Raw genomic sequence first — 20,732 nt, 5'->3', positions numbered from 1 at the left:
CTTACTTAGTTAATTTATTAATTAATTAATGTTGTGTAATATTTGGCTGCAATTCGTGATTCATTTCGATTGTGTAATAACTAGTTTAATTAGCTTAGATTAGCTAGTCGGTGTTGTATTATTTATTCGGACCCTCCGAGAGAGGGCAATCTTGTAATAAGTGTGCGTGTGTGTGATGTATGTCTTCCAACCCCACGTCTTTCTCCCTTTTATTTACCAGCTTATGATGGTTAGTTTAGGGCACATTTCAATTAGCATACTTATGCTCGCATGTTTGCATCCATTTATCTTTCTTGCATGCACCGAGCTCGGCGTATCATACTAACTGCATTGTATTTCAATTTCGAGTTGAATACGTGTATCAGTTGTTGCATTTTATATGCCATTTTAAAATAGCCGAGCCTATCTTAGTTGCATTTTCGCATGTGTTGCATTAGACATTTCAGCATAGTTAGGATTCATGCATGATTTCTAATTAGCTTCTTTCCTTGGCTTGGAGTACTCGGTAAGTATTTATGCTTTAGCATCCTTGCATGTGTGTGAGTGACTGCCATGATAGCATACTTACCATGAGGCTATTTGCTTATGTGATATAACTGTCTGAATGCTTGTGGGTGAAGGTTGGGTTATTTGAATTGGAACAATTCACCAATTGAGAGTTTTAAACCCACTTGAGAGTGGCAAAATCATGTTTTCTTAAGCCCACTTGAGGGTGGCAAATCCACGTCTTAGCCTACTTGCGAGTAGCACCATTAAACCATCTTTCAGATAAACAAACATGAAATGTTTGTTCCAACTCAAACGATTTAGTCTATACTTGTATGTTGTGTGCATCACATAGTAATTCTAGGCTAATAACCGGAATAAGAGCACATAATATTTTCAAAACTCGATATCATGGTTAGTAGAGGTCGATCTTTGATCGGGCGAGCGGGGGTGCTCACGAAGTGACCTTCCCCAATCGTACCCAAGTTCCCGAGCCGAGACAACTTTGGTGATGACAGACACGTGGCCTTAGGCACGAGTCAGGGTTTCCTAAATTCTCCCAAAATAAAATATTTAGGTGGCGACTCTGTATCTGGCAAAGCAGTCCATGTTTGGCACTTCTTTCTAAAAATTAGTTTTTCAAAACGATTTACCGGATTTGGACTCTTTGATGATTCATCGGTCTTGCATTGCACTCTGCGAGATTAGATACAGGACCGTGACATTGAGTCCAAACTGTAGTAAGCCCCAATGAACAAAACGGGATTCCCTCCCGGGACGTTCGAGGACGTCTACAGCATACCAGTGAATCTTTTGTATAAAGTATAATGCAAGTCTAATCAGATGGTGAGAACAAGAGGTGATGAAATAGAGGAGTCCTCTACTACTAGAATGGATAGGATAGAAGACTGATTCAAGAAATGGCAGAAACATTGAGGCTACAACAATAGTGGCAGCAACCACATCCTCCATCTCCTCCTCCGGCACCACCTGTGCCAGACTTACAGAATGATGACCGAATAATAGCTCTCACCAAAGAGTTTAAGAAAATGAAACCACCACAGTTCCACGGGAGATTAGATCCGTTGAAAGCCGAAGCATAGGTCCTCGGCATCGAAAAGCTATTTGAAGTGTTCCCTTGTTTGGAGACACAGAAAGTACTTCTAGCCACCTTTATGCTAGAAGATGAGGTAAGAAGATAGTGGATGTTAATGCGTGAGAATCACAAAGATGTTGACTGGACCAAATTTCTGGAAATTTTCTATGATAAGTACTTCTCTCAGTGTGTCCGGGACAGGAAAGTATCAGAGTTCATGGAACTAAAACAAGACCGCATGACAATGGCTGAGTATGAGGCCAAATTCACTGAATTGGCCAAGTTTGCCCCACATGTAATTGATACCGATTATAAGAAAACGAGGCATTGAAGGTGGGCTTCGAAGCGACATTTTGGAAAGGGTGAATGTCTTAAAGCTGGAAACCTATATTAGGGTGCTAGACTGGGCCATAATATCATAAGCTAACATATCTAGACAGGCTAAGTCAACAATTGACTGGAAAGGCAACAAAAGGCAAGGCTTCTTTTCAAAGAAGAAATTTTCGAAAAAGCAAAACACGGGCTCCTTGAGTACTTCGAATTCTTCCCGAGATACATCTCCTATGTGCAATATTTGTAGTAAAAGGCATCGTAGAGTTTGTTACCATGTGTCGGGAGCCTGTTTTAAATGTGGTAGACAAGGGCATATGGCCAAAGATTGTAATCAAAACAGTGGAAAGCTAGCTGCTAGCTCAACTGCATCGGTCCTGAAGCAGGGAAATACTACGAGATCTACTACCACCGGAGATACTGTAAGGCAAGGGAGAGTTTTCGCGCTTGTTCCGGGTGATTCACGGAATGTTAACGCAGTTGTCTCAGGTACTATTTCTGTATCTAAGGATGCTTTTGTGTTAATTGACTCTAGATCAACACACTCTTTTGTGACATGTGCATTTGCATCTAGACTGAGTACACCTCTAGAATTATTGCCATATCTGCTATGTGTATCTGCTCCATCCGGGAAATCTGTGTTGTGTGAATCTGTATATCGTTTTTTGGACATGCGTGTTGGGAATGCCATTTTGTATGTGGATTTGTTGTCCTTGAACTTTAGGCACTTTGATATAATTCTAGGCATGGATTGGTTAACCAAATATTGTGCCACCATTGATTGTGTAACAAAATGGGCTGTGTTTAAACCACCGAAACAGGAAGAAATTGTGTTTTTGGGTAACGGGATAGTGCCTTCACCTTATCTGATATCTGCAATGAAAGCATGTAAATTAATCAGGAAAGGGTGCCAGGGTTATTTGTGTTATGTGTTGTCTAAACAATCTATGAATGTTGAATTGAGTAGTATCCCTATTGTTAGCGAATTTCCAGATGTGTTCCCAGATGAATTGCTAGGGGAATTGATGGACAGGGAGATAGAGTTTACTATCGAAATTGTGCTAGGCACCCAACCCATCCCTAAAACTCCCTACATAATGGCTGCTACTGAAATGAAAGAATTGAAAGAACAGTTGCAAAACTTGTTTGACAAAGGGTTTATCTGACCTAGCACTTCGCCATGGGGTGCACCAGTGTTGTTTGTGAAAAAGAAAGATGGAAACTTGCACCTGTGTATTGACTATTGAGAACTGAACAAGGTGACAATAAAGAATAAATACCCTTTACCTCGTATTGATGACTTATTTGACCAGTTGCAGGGATCACAGGTGTTTTCCAAAATTGATTTGAGATCCGGGTACCACCAGTTGAAAGTAAAGGCAGAAGATATGGAGAAAACAGCATTTAGAACGAGGTATGGTCATTATAAATTTCTTGTTATGTTATTTGGAGTGACTAATGCACCTGCAGCGTTTATGGACTTAATGAACCAAATCTTTAAGACCTACCTTGATGAATTTGTTGTGGTTTTTATTGATGATATATTGATATACTCGAAGAATAGACTCGAACATGAACAACATCTAAGGACTATTTTGCAAACACTTAGAGAAAAGAAATTATTTGCCAAACTAAAGAAATATGAATTTTGGTAGGATGAAGTCATCTTTTTAGGGCATGTGATCAACAGGGAAGGAATTTCAGTGGACCCACAGAAAATAGAGGCAATTGTGAATTGGCCTACACCGACTAATGTGACGGAAGTCTATAGTTTCATGGGCTTAGCCGGGTAATACAAGAGATTTGTGAAAGATTTCTCAAAAATAGCCGTGCCTCTTACCCAACTGACACGCAAAGGGCAACCATTTGAATGGAACAACGAAAGGGAATCTGCCTTTCATGAACTAAAAACAAGACTGACCACTGCACTAGTATTGACATTTCCCACAGGTACAGAAAACTTTGTAATTTTCAGTGATACGTCTTATAAAGGTTTGGGTTGTGTATTAATGCAGAATGGAAGGGTAACCGCCTATGCCTCCCGACAGTTGAGGCCACATGAGAAGAACTACCCAACATATGATTTGGAATTGGCCGCAGTTGTTTTTGCTTTGAAAATCTGGCGGCATTATTTGTATGGGGCAAAGTGTGAAGTCTATACGAATCACAAAAGTCTGAAATACTTCTTTATGCAGAAGGAGCTAAATATGTGGCAAAGGAGATGGCTTGAACTGATAAAGGATTATGATCTTGAAATCCAATATCACCCCGAGAAAGCTAATACAGTTGTTGATGCCCTAAGCAGAAAGTCGATAGAGAGTATGGCTTGGTTGCTTACTGAACAGAAAGAGATCTTGCAAGATTTTGAGAAGTCTGAAATTGAAGTGGTATTGCGTGAACAGGGCAGATTGATAGCCACTATTTCAACTGAACCGGCAATCATTGACGAGATTAAACAAAAACAAAAAGAGGATGAGTTCCTCAAGAAAATGATTGATGAATTTGAGACAAATTCGAAAGCAGAGTTCAGCATCGAAGGCGAAGTGTTGAGATTTCAAAACCGGATGTGTATTCCAGATATTCCGGAACTAAAGAAAAGGGTTTTAGATGAAGCCCACAAATCAGTGTTTACTATGCATCCGGGCAATAACAAAATGTATCGAGATCTGAAACAAAGCTATTGGTGGCCTAAAATGAAGAAAGAAATAGCAGAATATGTGTCCAAATGTCTTCAATGTCAGCAAGTTAAAGATAAACATCAGAAACCAGGCGGTCTACTTCAACCCTCCCTATTCCTAAATGGAAGTAGGAACATGTGACTATGGATTTTGTTGTTGGTCTACCTCGGACTCCTCGAGGTATGGATTCTATTTGGGTTATAGTTGATAGACTGACTAAATCTGCCCAGTTTCTACCTATTAGAACTATATTTGATGTTTATAGACTGGCTACTATATATGTTGATGAAATTTTCCGTTTACGCGGAGTTTCGGTGTCTATTGTGTCGGATAGAGATCCGAAGTTTTTATCTAGATTGTGGAAGAGTGTGCAGAAAGCTATGGGGACAGAACTGAGGTTTAGTACCGCATTTCACCCCCAGACAGATGGGCAATCGGAACGGACTATACAGACGTTAGAGGATATGCTAAGAATGTGTACCTTAGATTTTCAGGGGAATTGGGAAGACTATTTGCCACTAGCAGAATTTGCATACAATAATAGCTTCCACTCTAGCATCGGTATGGCACCATACGAGGCTTTGTATGGTAAAAGGTGTAGATCACCAATTTGTTGGACAAAAGTCGGGGATAGAGCTTTACTTGGGCTTGAAATTGTGCAAGACACCTCTGAGAAGATCAAAACCATTCAGTAAAGGCTCAAAACAACTCAGGACCAACAAAAGAGTTATGCAAATGATTGAAGGAGACCTCTCGAGTATGAGGTTGGTGACCATGTGCTTATTCGTGTGACTCCGATGAAAGGCCAAGTCAGGTTTGGAAAGAAAGGTAAGTTGTTGCCCCGTTACATCGGGCCATTTCAAATTCTAGAAAGGCTTGGTCCAGCTACTTACCGAGTCACTTTGCCACCGAGATTTGAACAAATCCATAATGTGTTTCATGTATCAATGTTGAGGGGTTATCTTCGAGATCCGTTTCATGTGATTGATTATCACCGGGTAGCTCTTAATGAGAATATGGAGTACGCCGAATAGCCGGAACGAATCATTGACCGGCAAGTGAAACAATTGAGAAGCAACCCCATCCCAATGGTGAAAGTGGAATGGAAAGAACACTATGGGATAGATGCCACATGGGAAAAAAATGAGGAAATGCGACTGCGCTATCTATATTTGTTTCCCGACGAAGGTAAAATAAGTTTGGAGGACCAAACTTCCTAAAAGGGGGAAGACTGGGATAACCCTATTCCGTGTTATGCTAATTAATCTTAATTGTGATTGTGATTATGTGTTTGATATGATTTGGTGTACCATTTATATGAATATATGTGGTTTTGAATTTCTATCTGTTCACCGTAGGAATATCTGTTCAACTTATTGTTATAAACTAAAAATTGAAGGCCTTATTGGCCACAGAAACCGAAATTGACTACGCCATTGTGATTAGCGTAATTTTTAGAGCCTACGGTGAAATTTAATTGAAAATTTATTCAGATCAAATTGAATAAATTAAACTGATGGAATAGTGCTCAATTGATTAGTATTAAAATAATGTGATTAGTGGGAAACTATAAAAGGAGCTCTATACTACTTATATTCATTTTATTTGAGCTCAAAGCTGAAAATTGCTCTAAGCAGAGACAGAGGGGGTTGGCTAGAAAGAGAGGGTGAAGGAAATGGAAGATTTGAGCAAAAAACTAGTAATTTGAAGACCAACTCAAGATTTGACCATAAATTAGGAAGATTGAGCTTCTAGGTGAGTAATTGATTATGAATTCATGAGTTTAATATTGTAATTTTGTGAATTCAAGGTTGAATGGTGATCGAGAATAAGAATTGTGTTGTATTTGATGAGTTTGAAGTCTTGGAATGCATGCATGTGTATAATTGCCATGAATTTGTATAGTTGAGCATGAAAAGTATGATCCATGTAGAATTTTGGTTAAAGTTCATGCTTGTGATCACCATTTGCACCATTTAAGTTGAAAATGGGAGTTATATCTCACATGCATGTACAAATCATAAGAGTACGAGTTTTGAATGCATGAATTTGTTATGTGGAAAGGAGTTTGGTGTAATTTAGAGCATGCATGTATTTGATTCATGAGATTTGAGTTCCTTAATGTTGTAATTTGGTGTTTGTATCATGTTACTATATGTATATGAGGAATTTGGGCTGTAAAATGCAAGAAATACCAACTTGAATGCATGTTTGAAGCTCAAGAACAGTCCTAGAAAACCCAGAATTCATGAGGTCCACTCGAGCGGGGGAAACGCCGCTCGAGCGGGAAATACGAGCTCCCAGAAGTTTTGCAGACATGAATGTCTGCCCGAGCAGGGAGATTCACACTCGAGCGGGGAGCCATGTAGTGAGACTTTTAGCTCGAGCGCCCTACTTATGCTCAAGCGTAAAAATGAGGTAACCAGTACTTTTGCAGACCTAATGGGTCTGCTCGAGCGGGAAGGGTCACGCTCGAGCAGGGACCCCTTTTTCAGAAAATTTGTGAAGGTGTTCTGTGTTTCATTTTCTGTTCTCTTTCGCTTCTAAGTACTCCTAGGCATATATTGAGCATTATGAATGAATTAAAAGAATAAGAAAGAAACCTAAGAGGGATGTATGAATTAAGAAACGGATTAAATCGTTTGTGACCCATGTGTGCTATGTAATATGTAGGGTCAAGCTCAAGGGTGAATCCACCGGCAGAACATTGTGAGTAATATCTTAATAAAGATGTATTGAAGTATGTTATTTGTCCAATTGCTTATTTCCCTATAAGTTTTATAAGCTCATTAATCTGAATGGTGGACAAATGTTTGTTATGCCAAATGAATGGGCCAAAGGCCAGTCTGACATGAATGAAAGAACGGTTGGGCCAAAGGCCAGTCTGACATGAATGAAAGAACGGTTGGGCCAAAGGCCAGTCTGACATGAATGAAGGAATGAATGGGCCAAAGGCCAGTCTGACATGAATGAAAGAATTAATGGGCCAAAGGCCAGTCTGACAGCCAAAGGCTAGTCTGGCATGAGTGAAAGAATGAATGGGCCGAAGGCCGTTTGACATGACTGGATTGGGCCCGTGGCCGTCTGATGTGTTTGTAACCGCAGTTAATTGATACACATATATATATATATATATATACTAAACAGAAATGTGAATTGGGCCCAAGGCCGTTTGGTGCATGTTGTTCTAAATACTCTTCGTGTATTTTCCTTATTTGATATTATTCACTGAGCTTTCGTTCACGCTCATTCATGTGTCTGTAGGTGAGCCAAGGGAGGCCCAAACACAGCCTCAGTGAAGTTTGTGAGAAACAGCCAAGGTTTTGAAGAGTCAGCCCATACGTCTCATGCATGAGACTTGTTTTCGCCCTTTTGCTAGATTGTTATATTTTGTCATTTTGGCGAGAACTTTGGTTTACGGTTGTATATAGCTTGGATTGGCTAACTTAGACTTGAATAATTCTGTGTGTACACAACCATATATTATTACATAATCTGATGCGAGTTATTAACATGTATATGCATGGATTGTTATGATGCGCCATGTAAGCACAACTCAATGGACAAAAGTTTGAATTTGCTTCCGTTTGGCCCCTTTACTCTGATGAGTTATGTCTTGTTTGGTTTGAGGCCGTAGGTAATTCCTTGATTACTGGCCAGTTATGTCCTTAACCCATAGGGGCGAGTTCCGGTCATGACAGTTTGTGCCCCCAACAACATCAGTATCTGCATCTGCATCAACATCTATGCATGAAGTTACATCACAATCTTCATACTTGGATACTTCTAGCATAGACTGTTGTATTGCTAGCAGGTTTGTAAATATTTTAGTTTTATGTTCTTTTTTGGTTGGTTATTTATTCTTTTCATCCAATTCATATGTTACACATTAATGTGTTTTTTCTATATGTTGTTTTTAATAGATAAAACCGAGCGCAAAAAAGGATGTGACAAGTCACGAAGCCTTGCATAACTAAAGATAAAAAGTCAAAGGAAACGATTGCATGTTGAAATTTGTAGGATTATTGGGAATCCATTGGGACTGTAGTCTGATAAATTCACCACCGAGTTGGGGATCGTCACTAGGCAATTTGCCCCACAAAATGTGCTAAAGTGGAGTTTTATTAGCCCCAACGATAAAGAAAGACTAATTGCATACCTTCGAGTAAGATATTTTTTTTAGTCTAGTTTAATATTCCCTTCTAGTTTATGAATTACGTTGCTTAATAGTTTGAAGTGTTTAATTTTATTGATATGGCAGGAAGGTTTCATTTTTAGTAATGGACCTTATGCCATTGCTTCTATCCTTGGAATGATGAAACTTCGGTACAAGAACTACTGCTTAATCTATGCCAACATTTTAGAAGTTTCCCTACGATGGAATTAGCCCTTGCAAACCCACTGACATGAAGATATCAAAAAAGAGGTGTGGCGATACATGTGTCAATTATGGGCTGATAAGACGTACCAAATAATGTTTTCAATTTTAAATATTAAAATTATTCTTTAGAAGTTACATGCTGAAATTGATAATAGAAGTCAACACCTTTGCACATGCTACAAATTAGATTTAATTGTTGAACACACTTGTAATGCACTTGGACACACTTGAGGTTGCATCTCTTGTGTAGGCTACTTGTACTTGGGTTGCCAATGATGCTACAGTTGCTACTGTGGTTGAGGTTGCTGCTATACATGTAGCTACAGCTGTTGCTAAGCATTTAGACACATGGACTTGATTTCTTTTGAATACATTTTTACACTTCATGCAAGAGAAATGTCAGAAAAATAAGGAAAATCGGTTTGAGCTTAAAGTCCTCCATACTTCTGGCTCAAAGACATTTAGAAAGGTGTAATGCGATGAGGTAAGCTATACTCTGAAGTAAACAACTGTAGGGTGTTCATGGCACTTGAGTGATGTATTATGTTATACTTTTTTTATTTCTTTTATTTGGTGGACAGTGAGATAATGATGGAAAGGAGCTTGGACTTGTTGATTTGTATCACAAAACACACTTCAGTTAGAAAAGGCAAGCATGGGTCCACAATAAAGCTGAAATTAGACATGTAAGAGTTTTCTAATGTTAAATATAAGTATTTTCCTATTAATGATTACTTGCCTAATGCATTAGTAGTGAACATAAAGAAAACAAATGTTATATATATAATGAACAAGTAGCTTTATTTAATTTCATGAACAATTCTAAAAAAAAAAACTTAAAGAACAGGAGAATGAAGCTATAGAAGATGGATCTGGCACACTATCCGATGAGTATCTTTCTATTAAGGTGTTTGGTGTAAGTTTGGCTACATAAGTGGTTTAAGACGTGGTCCGAAGCCTAGTATAACAACATCTGGTCGACGTACTCGTGCTGCTCTTAAGATAGAAAATAAGGAAACTAGAAGGGAGATTGAAGAGCAATGGAGAATCAAAGAGGAACTGAATGCAGGAGTACAAAACTTGGAGTCTAATAGCGTGGAGGTCAATGCCAAGATTGATTTGATGCTGCAACAGATTAGTCGGGGAGGTTTTCCTCCTGATTTATCATCATAGTAAGTACCTTTTGCATATAACTAGTTCATAAATTAAGTTCTTTCCCCCTCAATCTCTCTCTCTCTCTCTCTCTCTCTCTCTCTCTCTCTCTCTCTCTCTCTCTCAATATACATGTATGTGCCATGGATGCTCTGCTTTTCATTACAGACTCTAGCTTGAAGAAATGGTTTCAGCAATTTGATGACTCAAATGTTAATGTTACATCAGGCTTAAGTCAAGTAGAAAAAGACAGAGTGATAACACTGAGCAAAGAGTTTTCAGTAAGGGATACTATATTTTTTTTTAATAAGGTTATTAATAATTTATATTTCCTTTCCCAACCAAGCCCTTATGTTGATGAATTAAGTTGACTCTTGGCTTGGCTTAGGTTAGTAGATCAAAGACGAACTTAGCAAAGTTAATCACTTTTGTTATTTCTAGAAATGTTCATCGTTCTTTCATGACATCATATCGTACCTCCCTCATGGGGTAACAATTCAACAACTTCAAAACATTATTGAACTCTGATTTTCATTACAGACTCTGGCTTGAAGAAATGGTTTCAACAATTTGATGACTCAAACGTTAATGTTGCATTAGGTTGAAGTCAAGTAAAAGAAGGCAAAGTAATAATACTGAGCAAAGAGTTTTTAGTAAGTTATGCTATTTTTTTTTTTAAAGGTTATTAATAATTTATTTTTTCTTCCCCAACCAGCCCCTTATGTTGTTGATTTAAGTTGACTCTTGGCTTGGCTTAGGTTAGTAGATCAAAGAGGAACTTAGCTAAGTTACTATGGTGTTTTTGGTATTTAATTTTTTCGAGCTCCTGGTCATGATCTATATGCTCCTATTTGATCATATATACATGATTCGAAATCTTGTTTCTATTTCCATAAACTCGATCTTTGAAGCTCATTGTCATGGCCTTGATTATTTCCAAGCTATCTGTGCCACACTTAAATAATCACAAGTCTTACTTGGTGATGCTAAGTCAACCTGACTCACAAGTTTGCAAGAAAGACAAGTAAGAAAACAAAGAGAGTTTGAAAGAATGCCTTTGTATTTACTTTTAGAAAACTTGTACAACTCTTGGATGGTTTGGAGCAAATGAGCTCATCTCTTATTTATAAGCTCCTTTGGAGCATTCTAAAACACACAAGAAAAGAACTATGGAGAAGCTACTCATGGAAGCTTTTCCTTATCCAACAAGAGAGTTCTAGAATCCTCCCTAAAAATATCTATACAAACATCCACTTCATTCTAGAAGTAAGTACAAAGGTCTTTTACCACTTCCATTTTTTTAGGAGGCTCTAGAAGCTGCTATTGCTTCCATCCCTCTAATATTCACTTAAATGCTATAAAACCTATTCTAGATCCTTCCAGGTGTATTATAGAATTATGTACCATATTCTCTCACTTTCTTAAGTTTTTCAGGAGCTTCCAGAATATTCTATTAGCCTCCCTTCTTTAAGACTTTCTCTTGGTACGTAATTCTGTCTAGGTAAGATGGCGGGACGTGACATTCTCTTCCACTTATGCTTGCGACACCCTCACTGCGCCTTCTTCCTCAAAGTCATAGGTTTTTCCCTTGACTTGCTCCTTGTTAGATTTGCCTTGTCCACTTGCTCTATTGGCATGAAGTAGATTTGCCTGAGGAATTGGCAACAGCAACCCAAGTCCAAGGCTCTTACATATCTATTGTGCGTAAGAAAACAACCGCGGAGCTTGTCAAGGTCACAGATGAAATGAAATCATTCAAGGCCTATGTCAAGCTACGTGTGGAGCACACAAATACACACCATGTTGGTGCCAGGTTGAAGAAGGCTGTTGAGGCTGAGAAATAAGTACAAGGGTCTTTTACCACCTTCATTTCTTTAGGAGGTTCTAGAAACTTCTATTGCTTCCATCCCTCTAATTAGGGGTGCTCACGGATCAATTTTGTGCGGTTCGAGTGGTGGGTTGGACTCGCTCAATGTGGTGCGAGTTGGGAAAAAATAGAACCGTGTCTGCTCGTGGTGCGGGTTGCGGATTACGGGGGTGGATTATGCGGTTGTGCAAGCGATTTGTGAATTAAACTTTTTTTTTTGAAATTTTATTCTTGGGCTTTGCTTTGGGGCCTTCCCCCCTTCTCAGACATGCTTTTGGGCCATAAAAAAACAAACATAAATAATTTGTTTTGGAGTTTGAATATACATAACAAGCAAAGACACAAAAAACAAGAGAAACAATTTTTATTATTATTATTATTCAACCCAGCTTTAACACATACAATAATGAAAACATTTTTTTTATTAAATAAACAAAGCAAAAGGTTACAAAAGTGGGAACAAGTCTACAAAGCAAACCCACAATCAGCAAACCATAAATAAATGAAGATGGAGTATTCCAGATCTGGTTCATACATTTGTGCAATGAAAAAAAAAAAATTTTTTTTACAGTTTCTACATCTTCCAGATCTGGAAATCTTCAAATCTAGTTTGCGATTAGGCTACAACGACAGGGAGAAGAAGAGGGGATGGTAGCGAGCAACCAACGGCATGGCTGAGACGGTGAGCAAGGGGTCGAGAGATGGTAGTGGTGACAAAGACGGTGAGGGGAGGAGAGAATAGAGAGGTAAGCGAGATGTGAGAGAGAGAGAAAGGGAGAGAGAAATAAAGAAAGAAAGAAAGACAAGGCCGAGATGAGAGAGAAAGAAAGAGCCGAGTAGAGAGAGATGAGGACCAAAGAGAGTGAGGATTTTTTTAGTTCAATATGTGAGAGTGGATTTTTTTTTATTTTAAACATAATTGCAAGCAGATGCGGATTTGCTCGGGTATGGTCAGATTTGACCTGAACCCGATTTTGTATGTAAAAATAGACCCGCACCCGCCCTATTTATGCATGCAGGTAGGGTCGGATTTGTGCAGGTAGGATCGGTTTGGGCAGATTAGGCGAAACTGTTTCCCACCCCTACCTCTAATATTCACTTAAATACTATAAAACCTATTCAAGATCCTTCTAGGTACATCATAGAATTATGTACCATATTCTCTTATTTTCTCAAGTTTTTCAAGAGCTTCCAAAATATTCCAATAGCCTCCTTTCTTTGAGACTTCCTCTTGGTAGGCAATTATGTTTAGGTAATTTAACAAGACATGACATCGCGCTCATGATCTACATACTCTTATTTGAGTAGAATGTGTGTTAAAGATTGCTATTTGCTGCTTTGCTTTGAAAAATTGAGCACAATTAGATCCCAAAGATTTTATGATGCTAAGAAGGCCTTATTGAACATACCCTAGAAAAAGCCAAACCCACTTCATTAATTAAGAGTGCTCTAAGATACTATTTGGGAATCTGGGTTTGCAAATTTTTAGAATTTTTGAAATTCGAATTTGTTCTCTGTGTTGAAAGGGTTTTATTGGAATCGAAATAGCAGAAAACACAATTTTAGAAGATAGAATTTGATTTAATTTTGTTGTGAAAGATGCAATGAGGGTAGTGCCAATGGAGGAAGGCAAAGACCCTACTGTTATTGTGTATTTGCTATTACTATGGTGCGATGGTCCTCAAATTGTGGCGGCTTATCAATAACCTTAGCAAATTCCTTGTTCTTGAACAAAGTAAATAAAAAAAATGAGTTTCTAAATTAGGTGAATGATCCTTGTATATTTAAAAAGTTTAGAATGTGACAATGTGAACTAGTGTAATCTTCTAATGATTATCTTGTTCTGCAAGTCCTTAAAAACTGTGTGAAGAGTTGGATATCAATTGCTACACCATTCCAAGATAAGTGATGACATACCAGTTGACAAGGATACTAGCTTTGAGATTGCAACTTGATATGTCAATTTTTGGAAACTTTCAATTTGGAAACTTTTTAAAAGCATATTCAAACATTTTGGAAATTTTGAGTTTAAAAACTTTGAATTTTAATTTTTGTAAAATTTTACTTTCTATATACTCATTATGATTTGGTAATAGAGTGTCTTTGATGCGTGGATGTCAATTTTTTTTTTCTTTTTTTATATGATTGGATGACATTTAATTTTTCTGCATTTTTAGCTATCCTAATTTTGATTTTTAGTGACGAAAATGTGTTGTAGAAAAAGTTATTTGTCTTTTAGCAACTATTTTGTTTTTTACGACCGAATTGGGACATTTTGTGACGAAGTATTAGTGACCAAATGTTTAGTCTTGTAAAATCAAACATTTTGCGATGATATAAAATTGGTCGCTAATTGTCATTTTCAACGACATTTTCAAAAATTCGTCGCTAAAAATCAATTTTGACTTTTCTAGACGCACTTGTATTTATGAATTTAATTTTGTCACAAAAATCATTTAGAGACCAAAATAATAGTTTTAGGAACCAAAATAATTGGTCACCAAAAATCTTATATGTTGTAGTGTTGTATTTATTCTAGAAGGGTAATATTGTAAATCACCATTTGCCGTCAATCCCATTCAAAGACATATACTGACAGGGGTGCCAGGGTAATTTGCGAAACATGAAGGGGGAATTTGTATTATGTGTAAACCTCAATGGGTGTAAATGTAATTTAATATTTTTCATTTTTTTATTTTTTGTAAATATTTGTACAATATCAGTGTAATTTCTCCTTCAGAAATAAGCGAGAGAAATGACTAGATGGCGCTTCCGCATGCACGTTTTTGCACGCTCTTATACAGTAATGACCTCCTATGATGATCAATATTTGATTGCTTGGTATCATTTATAAATTTTTATAAGGATTATTTAGTAATAAATTTAATATAGGAAGGGTATAAAACATTAGATTTAAGAAAAAATTTTGTTGATGAGAGGTTCACACTTTGTATAATAGTTTGGCGAGAAATCCTGAAAAATATTTTGTTTTCAATTTTACCCTTTGACCTTTTTTCATCTGTTTGATTTTTCGTCGACTATCAATTGAAATTATTTCTATCTGTTGAAATTATTTCTATTTGGTGAAATTTTTTCTGTTAAAATTCCTATATGTTCAAATTTTTTTGTCTATTGAAATTTTCTTCATTTTTTATCTATTCAAACAACAGATCATCACTGAAGAAATCTTTCACTTTCAGATTTAGATCTGGCTAATTGCTAATTAGAGACCTCTATTAAACACTTGGTATCTCTCTATCTGTTAGTTTTAGAGCATACATCTAAATCATTTTTATCTCTCTATCTGTTGATTTCAAAGATCACACCTGTGTTCAACAACACAAAAAAAAGGCACATTTGAATGGCATTACTAGAACTTTGCACAAACAAAGGCACATTCGATATCTAGCTACTACTATGGTTTCACATTAACATTGTTTAGTAAAGAAGTATTGGTTGGTTCATATTGTTGTTCTTCTGACATAAGACCACCTCTACCACAAGGAACCAACCCACTCATCCAAAATATATACCTGTTTGTTATAGATGTTGAAATATAAGTTGAAATGGTACCAAAGCCCAAAGAGAGCTCCAAGTTGCAACGTGCTAGTCAAGCTTCTCGTCTTCTCACTCTCCCAGTACTCTCAGGTATCGACGCTGCCCTAACCATAACACCATCTGATTCTTGCTCCTCCGGCGGAGATGAAATCCAACCATTCAACCCCTGTGAAGATAAAGAGCAACGAATTGAAGGGAATTGAGAATCGAAGAGTCAAAAAAGCCATTGATGGAGGCGAAATCGAGCGATCTCAAAGGGGACGATAGGGATATAGGATTGAAACTGTAGATCGAAGGCCTTCAAGGCTTGGGAAACGAAATTGAGGGAGAGAAGGTAAATGATGTGGTCTGCAATTTGGAGATCCGAATCAGAGTGCAGAGAGAGAGAGAAATAGAGGTGTAGATAAAGAAAAATGATATGGAGAGAGAATCAAAACCAAAGAGAAATCAAAAAGGAAATGAGAGGGATATTCTCACAAGAGAGCCTCAGATCCGCGCTGGTCTCACTCAGATTCTACATTTGTCTGTGATAGTGGCTCTGGCGAAGATGTCAAGGTCGGCGATGGCACGGAGAGAGAGAATAGAGAGATTCCATTACTGCCGCCACCGCGGCACAGTAAACAAAAGAGAGAGAGAAGCGGTGGTGGTGGTGGCATCGTGGTGGCTCAACTCAGGTCAGAGATCGGAGATGGTGACGGAGGTAGTGGAATGGTGGAGTGATGGTGAGGGAATGAGAGAGCTGCGGAGAAAGAAAGAGAGAGAGAGACATTCTAGAGATAGAGAGAGAGAGAGAGAGAGAGAGGCGCTAGTTTGAGAGGGTTTGACTAGGGTTTGTTCAGGAAATAATGTATATATGCAGGGTAGTTTTTTCATTGCGTAGAAATATGTCCTTGGGTACAAAGCAAATTTGCGCGTGGCCCAGAGGTGGGTGGCATTGTGGTTAAGGCTTGGGGTTTAAGTCCCAAGGTCACAGATCCAATTCCTTCCCCCCTGGGCCAATCTCCTGGGCGAAGCATAGTTGGTTAGGAGGTTGGATCTCAAATTGTCTAATCAACACTTGGTGTGGGTTCAATGCTCCCCTGCTATGCGAGTCCTAACTTAAGCGGGGCTTATCTTGGGAGGTCGGGGCAAGTTCCCAGGTTATAGTCTCCTCGTTCAGAACGACTAACAAGACACCTTGGTGATCTCTGCAATGGGCGCTACCTTGGACCTGCAAGAGGGTATGGAGGATTTAAAAAAAAAATTAAAATTGAATTTCTGAGCTGAGTGCCATTTTTATAATTATAATTTTTGGAAGGATTTCCTTCGGTCTAAAATATGAATTGGAGGGGGATTGTTTAGGTCCGTGAAGTTTATTATAGTCTTCATTTTAATGATTTGAATCATTTATTTTGTTAAACACTTTGTTTATTTCATCTGTAAAAAAAATTAGGTTGATTCGATAATTGCAACTTGTTCAATTTATTATTTTTATCATCGAAAAAATATATGATTCTTTTTTTAAAAACACATTTGTCGTCTTTTCTTTTTAATGAAAAATACGATAAATTGAATAAGTTACAGTTATAGAATCGATCTAATTTTTTTTGTGAATGAAATATACGAAATGTCCAATAAGATGAACAGTTCGGATTATTGAAATACGACCCATAGTGGGCCCCATAGGCCCAAGCAATTCCTCTAATCCAGATTTTGAACTAAAGGGCATTGTTTTGATCTATAAGGCCCACCACGGGTCCTATTTATCCGAACCGTTTATTTTGTCGAGTATTTTGTGTATTTTATCTATACAAAAAATTAAATTGATCTGATAACTGTAACTTTCTCAATTTATTGCGTTTGTTACCAAAAAAACATATGATTTATTTTTAAAAATACAAATTTTTTTTGGTTAAAAATGAGATAAATTGTATAAATTATAGTTATCGGATCGACCTAATATTTGGTGGATGAAATACACAAAGTGCCCGACAAAATGAACGGTTTGGATCATTGAAACGGGACCTGTGGTAGGCCCCACAGTCCCAAACAATGCCCTCCAGTCCAAAATTTGGACTGGATTCAATTTTTTAAAGGGAACCGTTATTTCCACTCCATTCTGCACCAAATACACTTCCTTTTTTATTCTTAGGGTAAATTACACTGACACCCCCTGAGGTTTATGTTTATTACAGTTCTCCCCTCATATTTGGGAAATTACACTGACCTCCTTTGTTAATTTAATTTTATGTATGATGATCATTACGGTGAGGGAGGAACTGTCATGAAACTTTAAATCTCATGGAGCAATTTGTAATGAAATTTTAAACCATAGGAAGGGGGATGCAATTTTCAAAAGGTGAGAGGAAAAACTGTAACAAACATAAACCTTAGGGCATATCAATGTAATTTACCCTTATTCTCTCTTATTATATATAGTTCCATTAATACTTTTAGAATTTTAGTTTTTTCAAGGAGTGTATTTTGTGTGAAAGGTATTAATGTAATTATGTATAATAAATGACAAAGAATAGAGTGTATTTGGAGCAAAGTGAAATGGAAATAGCAACTCTTTTTTTAAATTATTATTTAAATTTTTTTAAATAAATTGTGATTTTATTTGATAATTTCTGAAAATAATTTATCTCATTTGATAAAATAAGTTGTTGCATATTTTTATTTTTATTTTTTTGGTACAAATATACAAAATGTTCTCAAATTACAATTAAGACACCAAAAAGTCTCATATCCTAGGCTTTAATTATCCAAAAAAAAAATTAAGAGTTCAAAATAATTCGTAATTTTTTTGACCAATTATAGCTTAAGAAAATTTCATCCTTTTTTTAAGGGATTTTTATTGATAAATACCATTTAGAAGTATTTTAACCCGAGAAGTCCATGAAGGAATTTTTTAACCTATTAGTCCCATGTATGTATAGTTTTATTCCATAAAATTCTTTTTCTTGATTTACACTATTTTCTTGGACACTTATGCCCTTATATTTAATTTTGATACCCTTATAAATATTTTTTGAACGGTTAGCAATTTTATGATGTGAACATTCATATTTTAAAATTCACATTGGTAGGAATATAAAATTGGCCCGTAGGCGGCCCGAAACCAGTCCGCGAGCCGGGGCGGGCCCGGCCCGTTAACAATGTGAATATTCACATTGACATGTTAACATTCACATTAATAGGAGTATAAAATTGGCCAGCGTCCCGTGGCGGCGCGAAACCCGGCCGCGGCCCATAGGCGGCCCGGGGCGGGACCTGATCTGGCCCGTTGACAATGTGAATATTCACATTAACATGTTAACATTCACATTGATAAGAATATAAAATTGGCCCGCAGCCCATGGGGGGCCAAAAGCCTCCCCCGGGGCCAGGGGCGGGCCCGGGGCCAGGGGCGGGCCCGGCCCGGCCCGTTGACAATGTGAATATTCACATTGACATGTTAACATTCACATTGATAGGAGTGTAAAATTAGCTCGCGTCCCGTGGCTGCCGGAAACCTATCCACGGCCCGGGGCGGGCCCGGCCCAACTTGTTAACAATGTAAATATTCACATTGACATGTTAACATTCACATCGATAAGAGTATAAAATTGGCCAGCAGCCCAGGGCGGGCTCGACCCGGCCCGTTGATAATGTGAATATTCACATTGACATGTTAACATTTACATTGATAAGAGTGTAAAATTGGCCCGAAGCCCGACCGCAGCCCGACCCGTGACATTGTGAATATTAACATTGACATGTTAACATTAACATCGATAGGAGTGTAAAATTTGCCCGAAGCTTGCCCGCGGCCCGGGGTAGGCCCGGCCCGGCCCATTGACAATGTGAATATTCACATTGACATGTTAACATGCACATTGATAGGAATGTAGAATTGACCCGCGGCCCGTAGGCTGCCTGAAGCCTGCCCACAATAGAACATCATCACCAGATTTGGGATTCCAAGAGCAATAGTTACCGACAATGGAACACAATTTGACAGTAAGCTAATCAAGAGCTTCTGTACAAAATTCAAGATCAAAAATTATTTTTCAACCCCAAGCTTTCCTCAAAGCAATGGACAAGCAGAAGCATCCAACAAAGTTATTCTGGATGGGATAAAAAAGAGGCTGCTGGCAGCGAAAGGAAAGTGGGTGAATAAACTGCCAAGTGTACTCTGGGCATATCGGACTACACCGAGAAGATCAACTGGGGAGTCCCCATGGCTTATGGCACAGAAGCAGTCATTCCTCTGGAGGTCGGCATCCCAGGGATCAGAACCCAAGGAGTAGAGAATGGGACCAATGATGTATTATTAGCCCGAGATCTGGATCTACTAGAAGAGAGAAGGGATAGAGCTGCAATTCAGCTAGCAGCATACCAGCAGCAGCTTATCGAGGCTTATAATAAGAGGGTTAATCCAAGGGAGTTCCATGTCGGCGACCTGGTCTTGAGAAAAGTCGTCGGCAACAAAAAGGATCCCAGAGAGGGTAAGCTTGGCCCAAATTGGGAGGGACCCTACAAAATCACTTCGGTATTAGGCAATGAGGCATATCGGCTTGAAGATAATGAAGGCAAAGTGTTACCAAGACCTTGGAATACTTGCAACTTAAAATTTTTCTATCATTAGAATTTTTTGTTCTTTGTTATTTACCGAAGTAAATAAATAAAGTTTTAGCTTGACTTCTTACAATTATACGATACTTGCCGATGTTCCTGGAATGCATGCATAATGAGAACCCATGTGGAACTTAAGTTCACATTAGGGGGCAAAGAATTGGAAAATGGTTCCTGGAAAGATAGAATATACAAGCTAAAATTAGTTTAACACTTGTTGAAATTTGTGAAAAATTTACAAGTTTAGATTATGTCTAACACTTGTTGAAATTTGTTAAAAATTTACAAGTTGAAGTTATGCCGAGATCATCTTTAACACTTGTTGAAATTTGTGAAAAAATTACAAGTTGAAGTTAAATTGAGATTATGTCTAACACTTGATAAAATTTGTGAAAAATTTACAAGTTGAAGTTAGGCCGAGATCATGTTTAACACTTGTTGAAATTTGTGAAAAATTTACAAGTTAAACTTAAACTGAGGTTATGTCTAACACTTGTTGAAATTTGTTAAAAATTTACAAGTTGAAGTTAGGACGAGATCATGTTTAACACTTGTTGAAATTTGTGACAAATTTACAAGTTGAAGTTA

This window comes from Camellia sinensis, chromosome 2 (genome assembly GCF_055761805.1).
Source record: "Camellia sinensis isolate YWXY chromosome 2, ASM5576180v1, whole genome shotgun sequence".
Lineage (NCBI taxonomy): Eukaryota > Viridiplantae > Streptophyta > Magnoliopsida > Ericales > Theaceae > Camellia > Camellia sinensis.
This window is presented reverse-complemented; position numbering follows the sequence as displayed.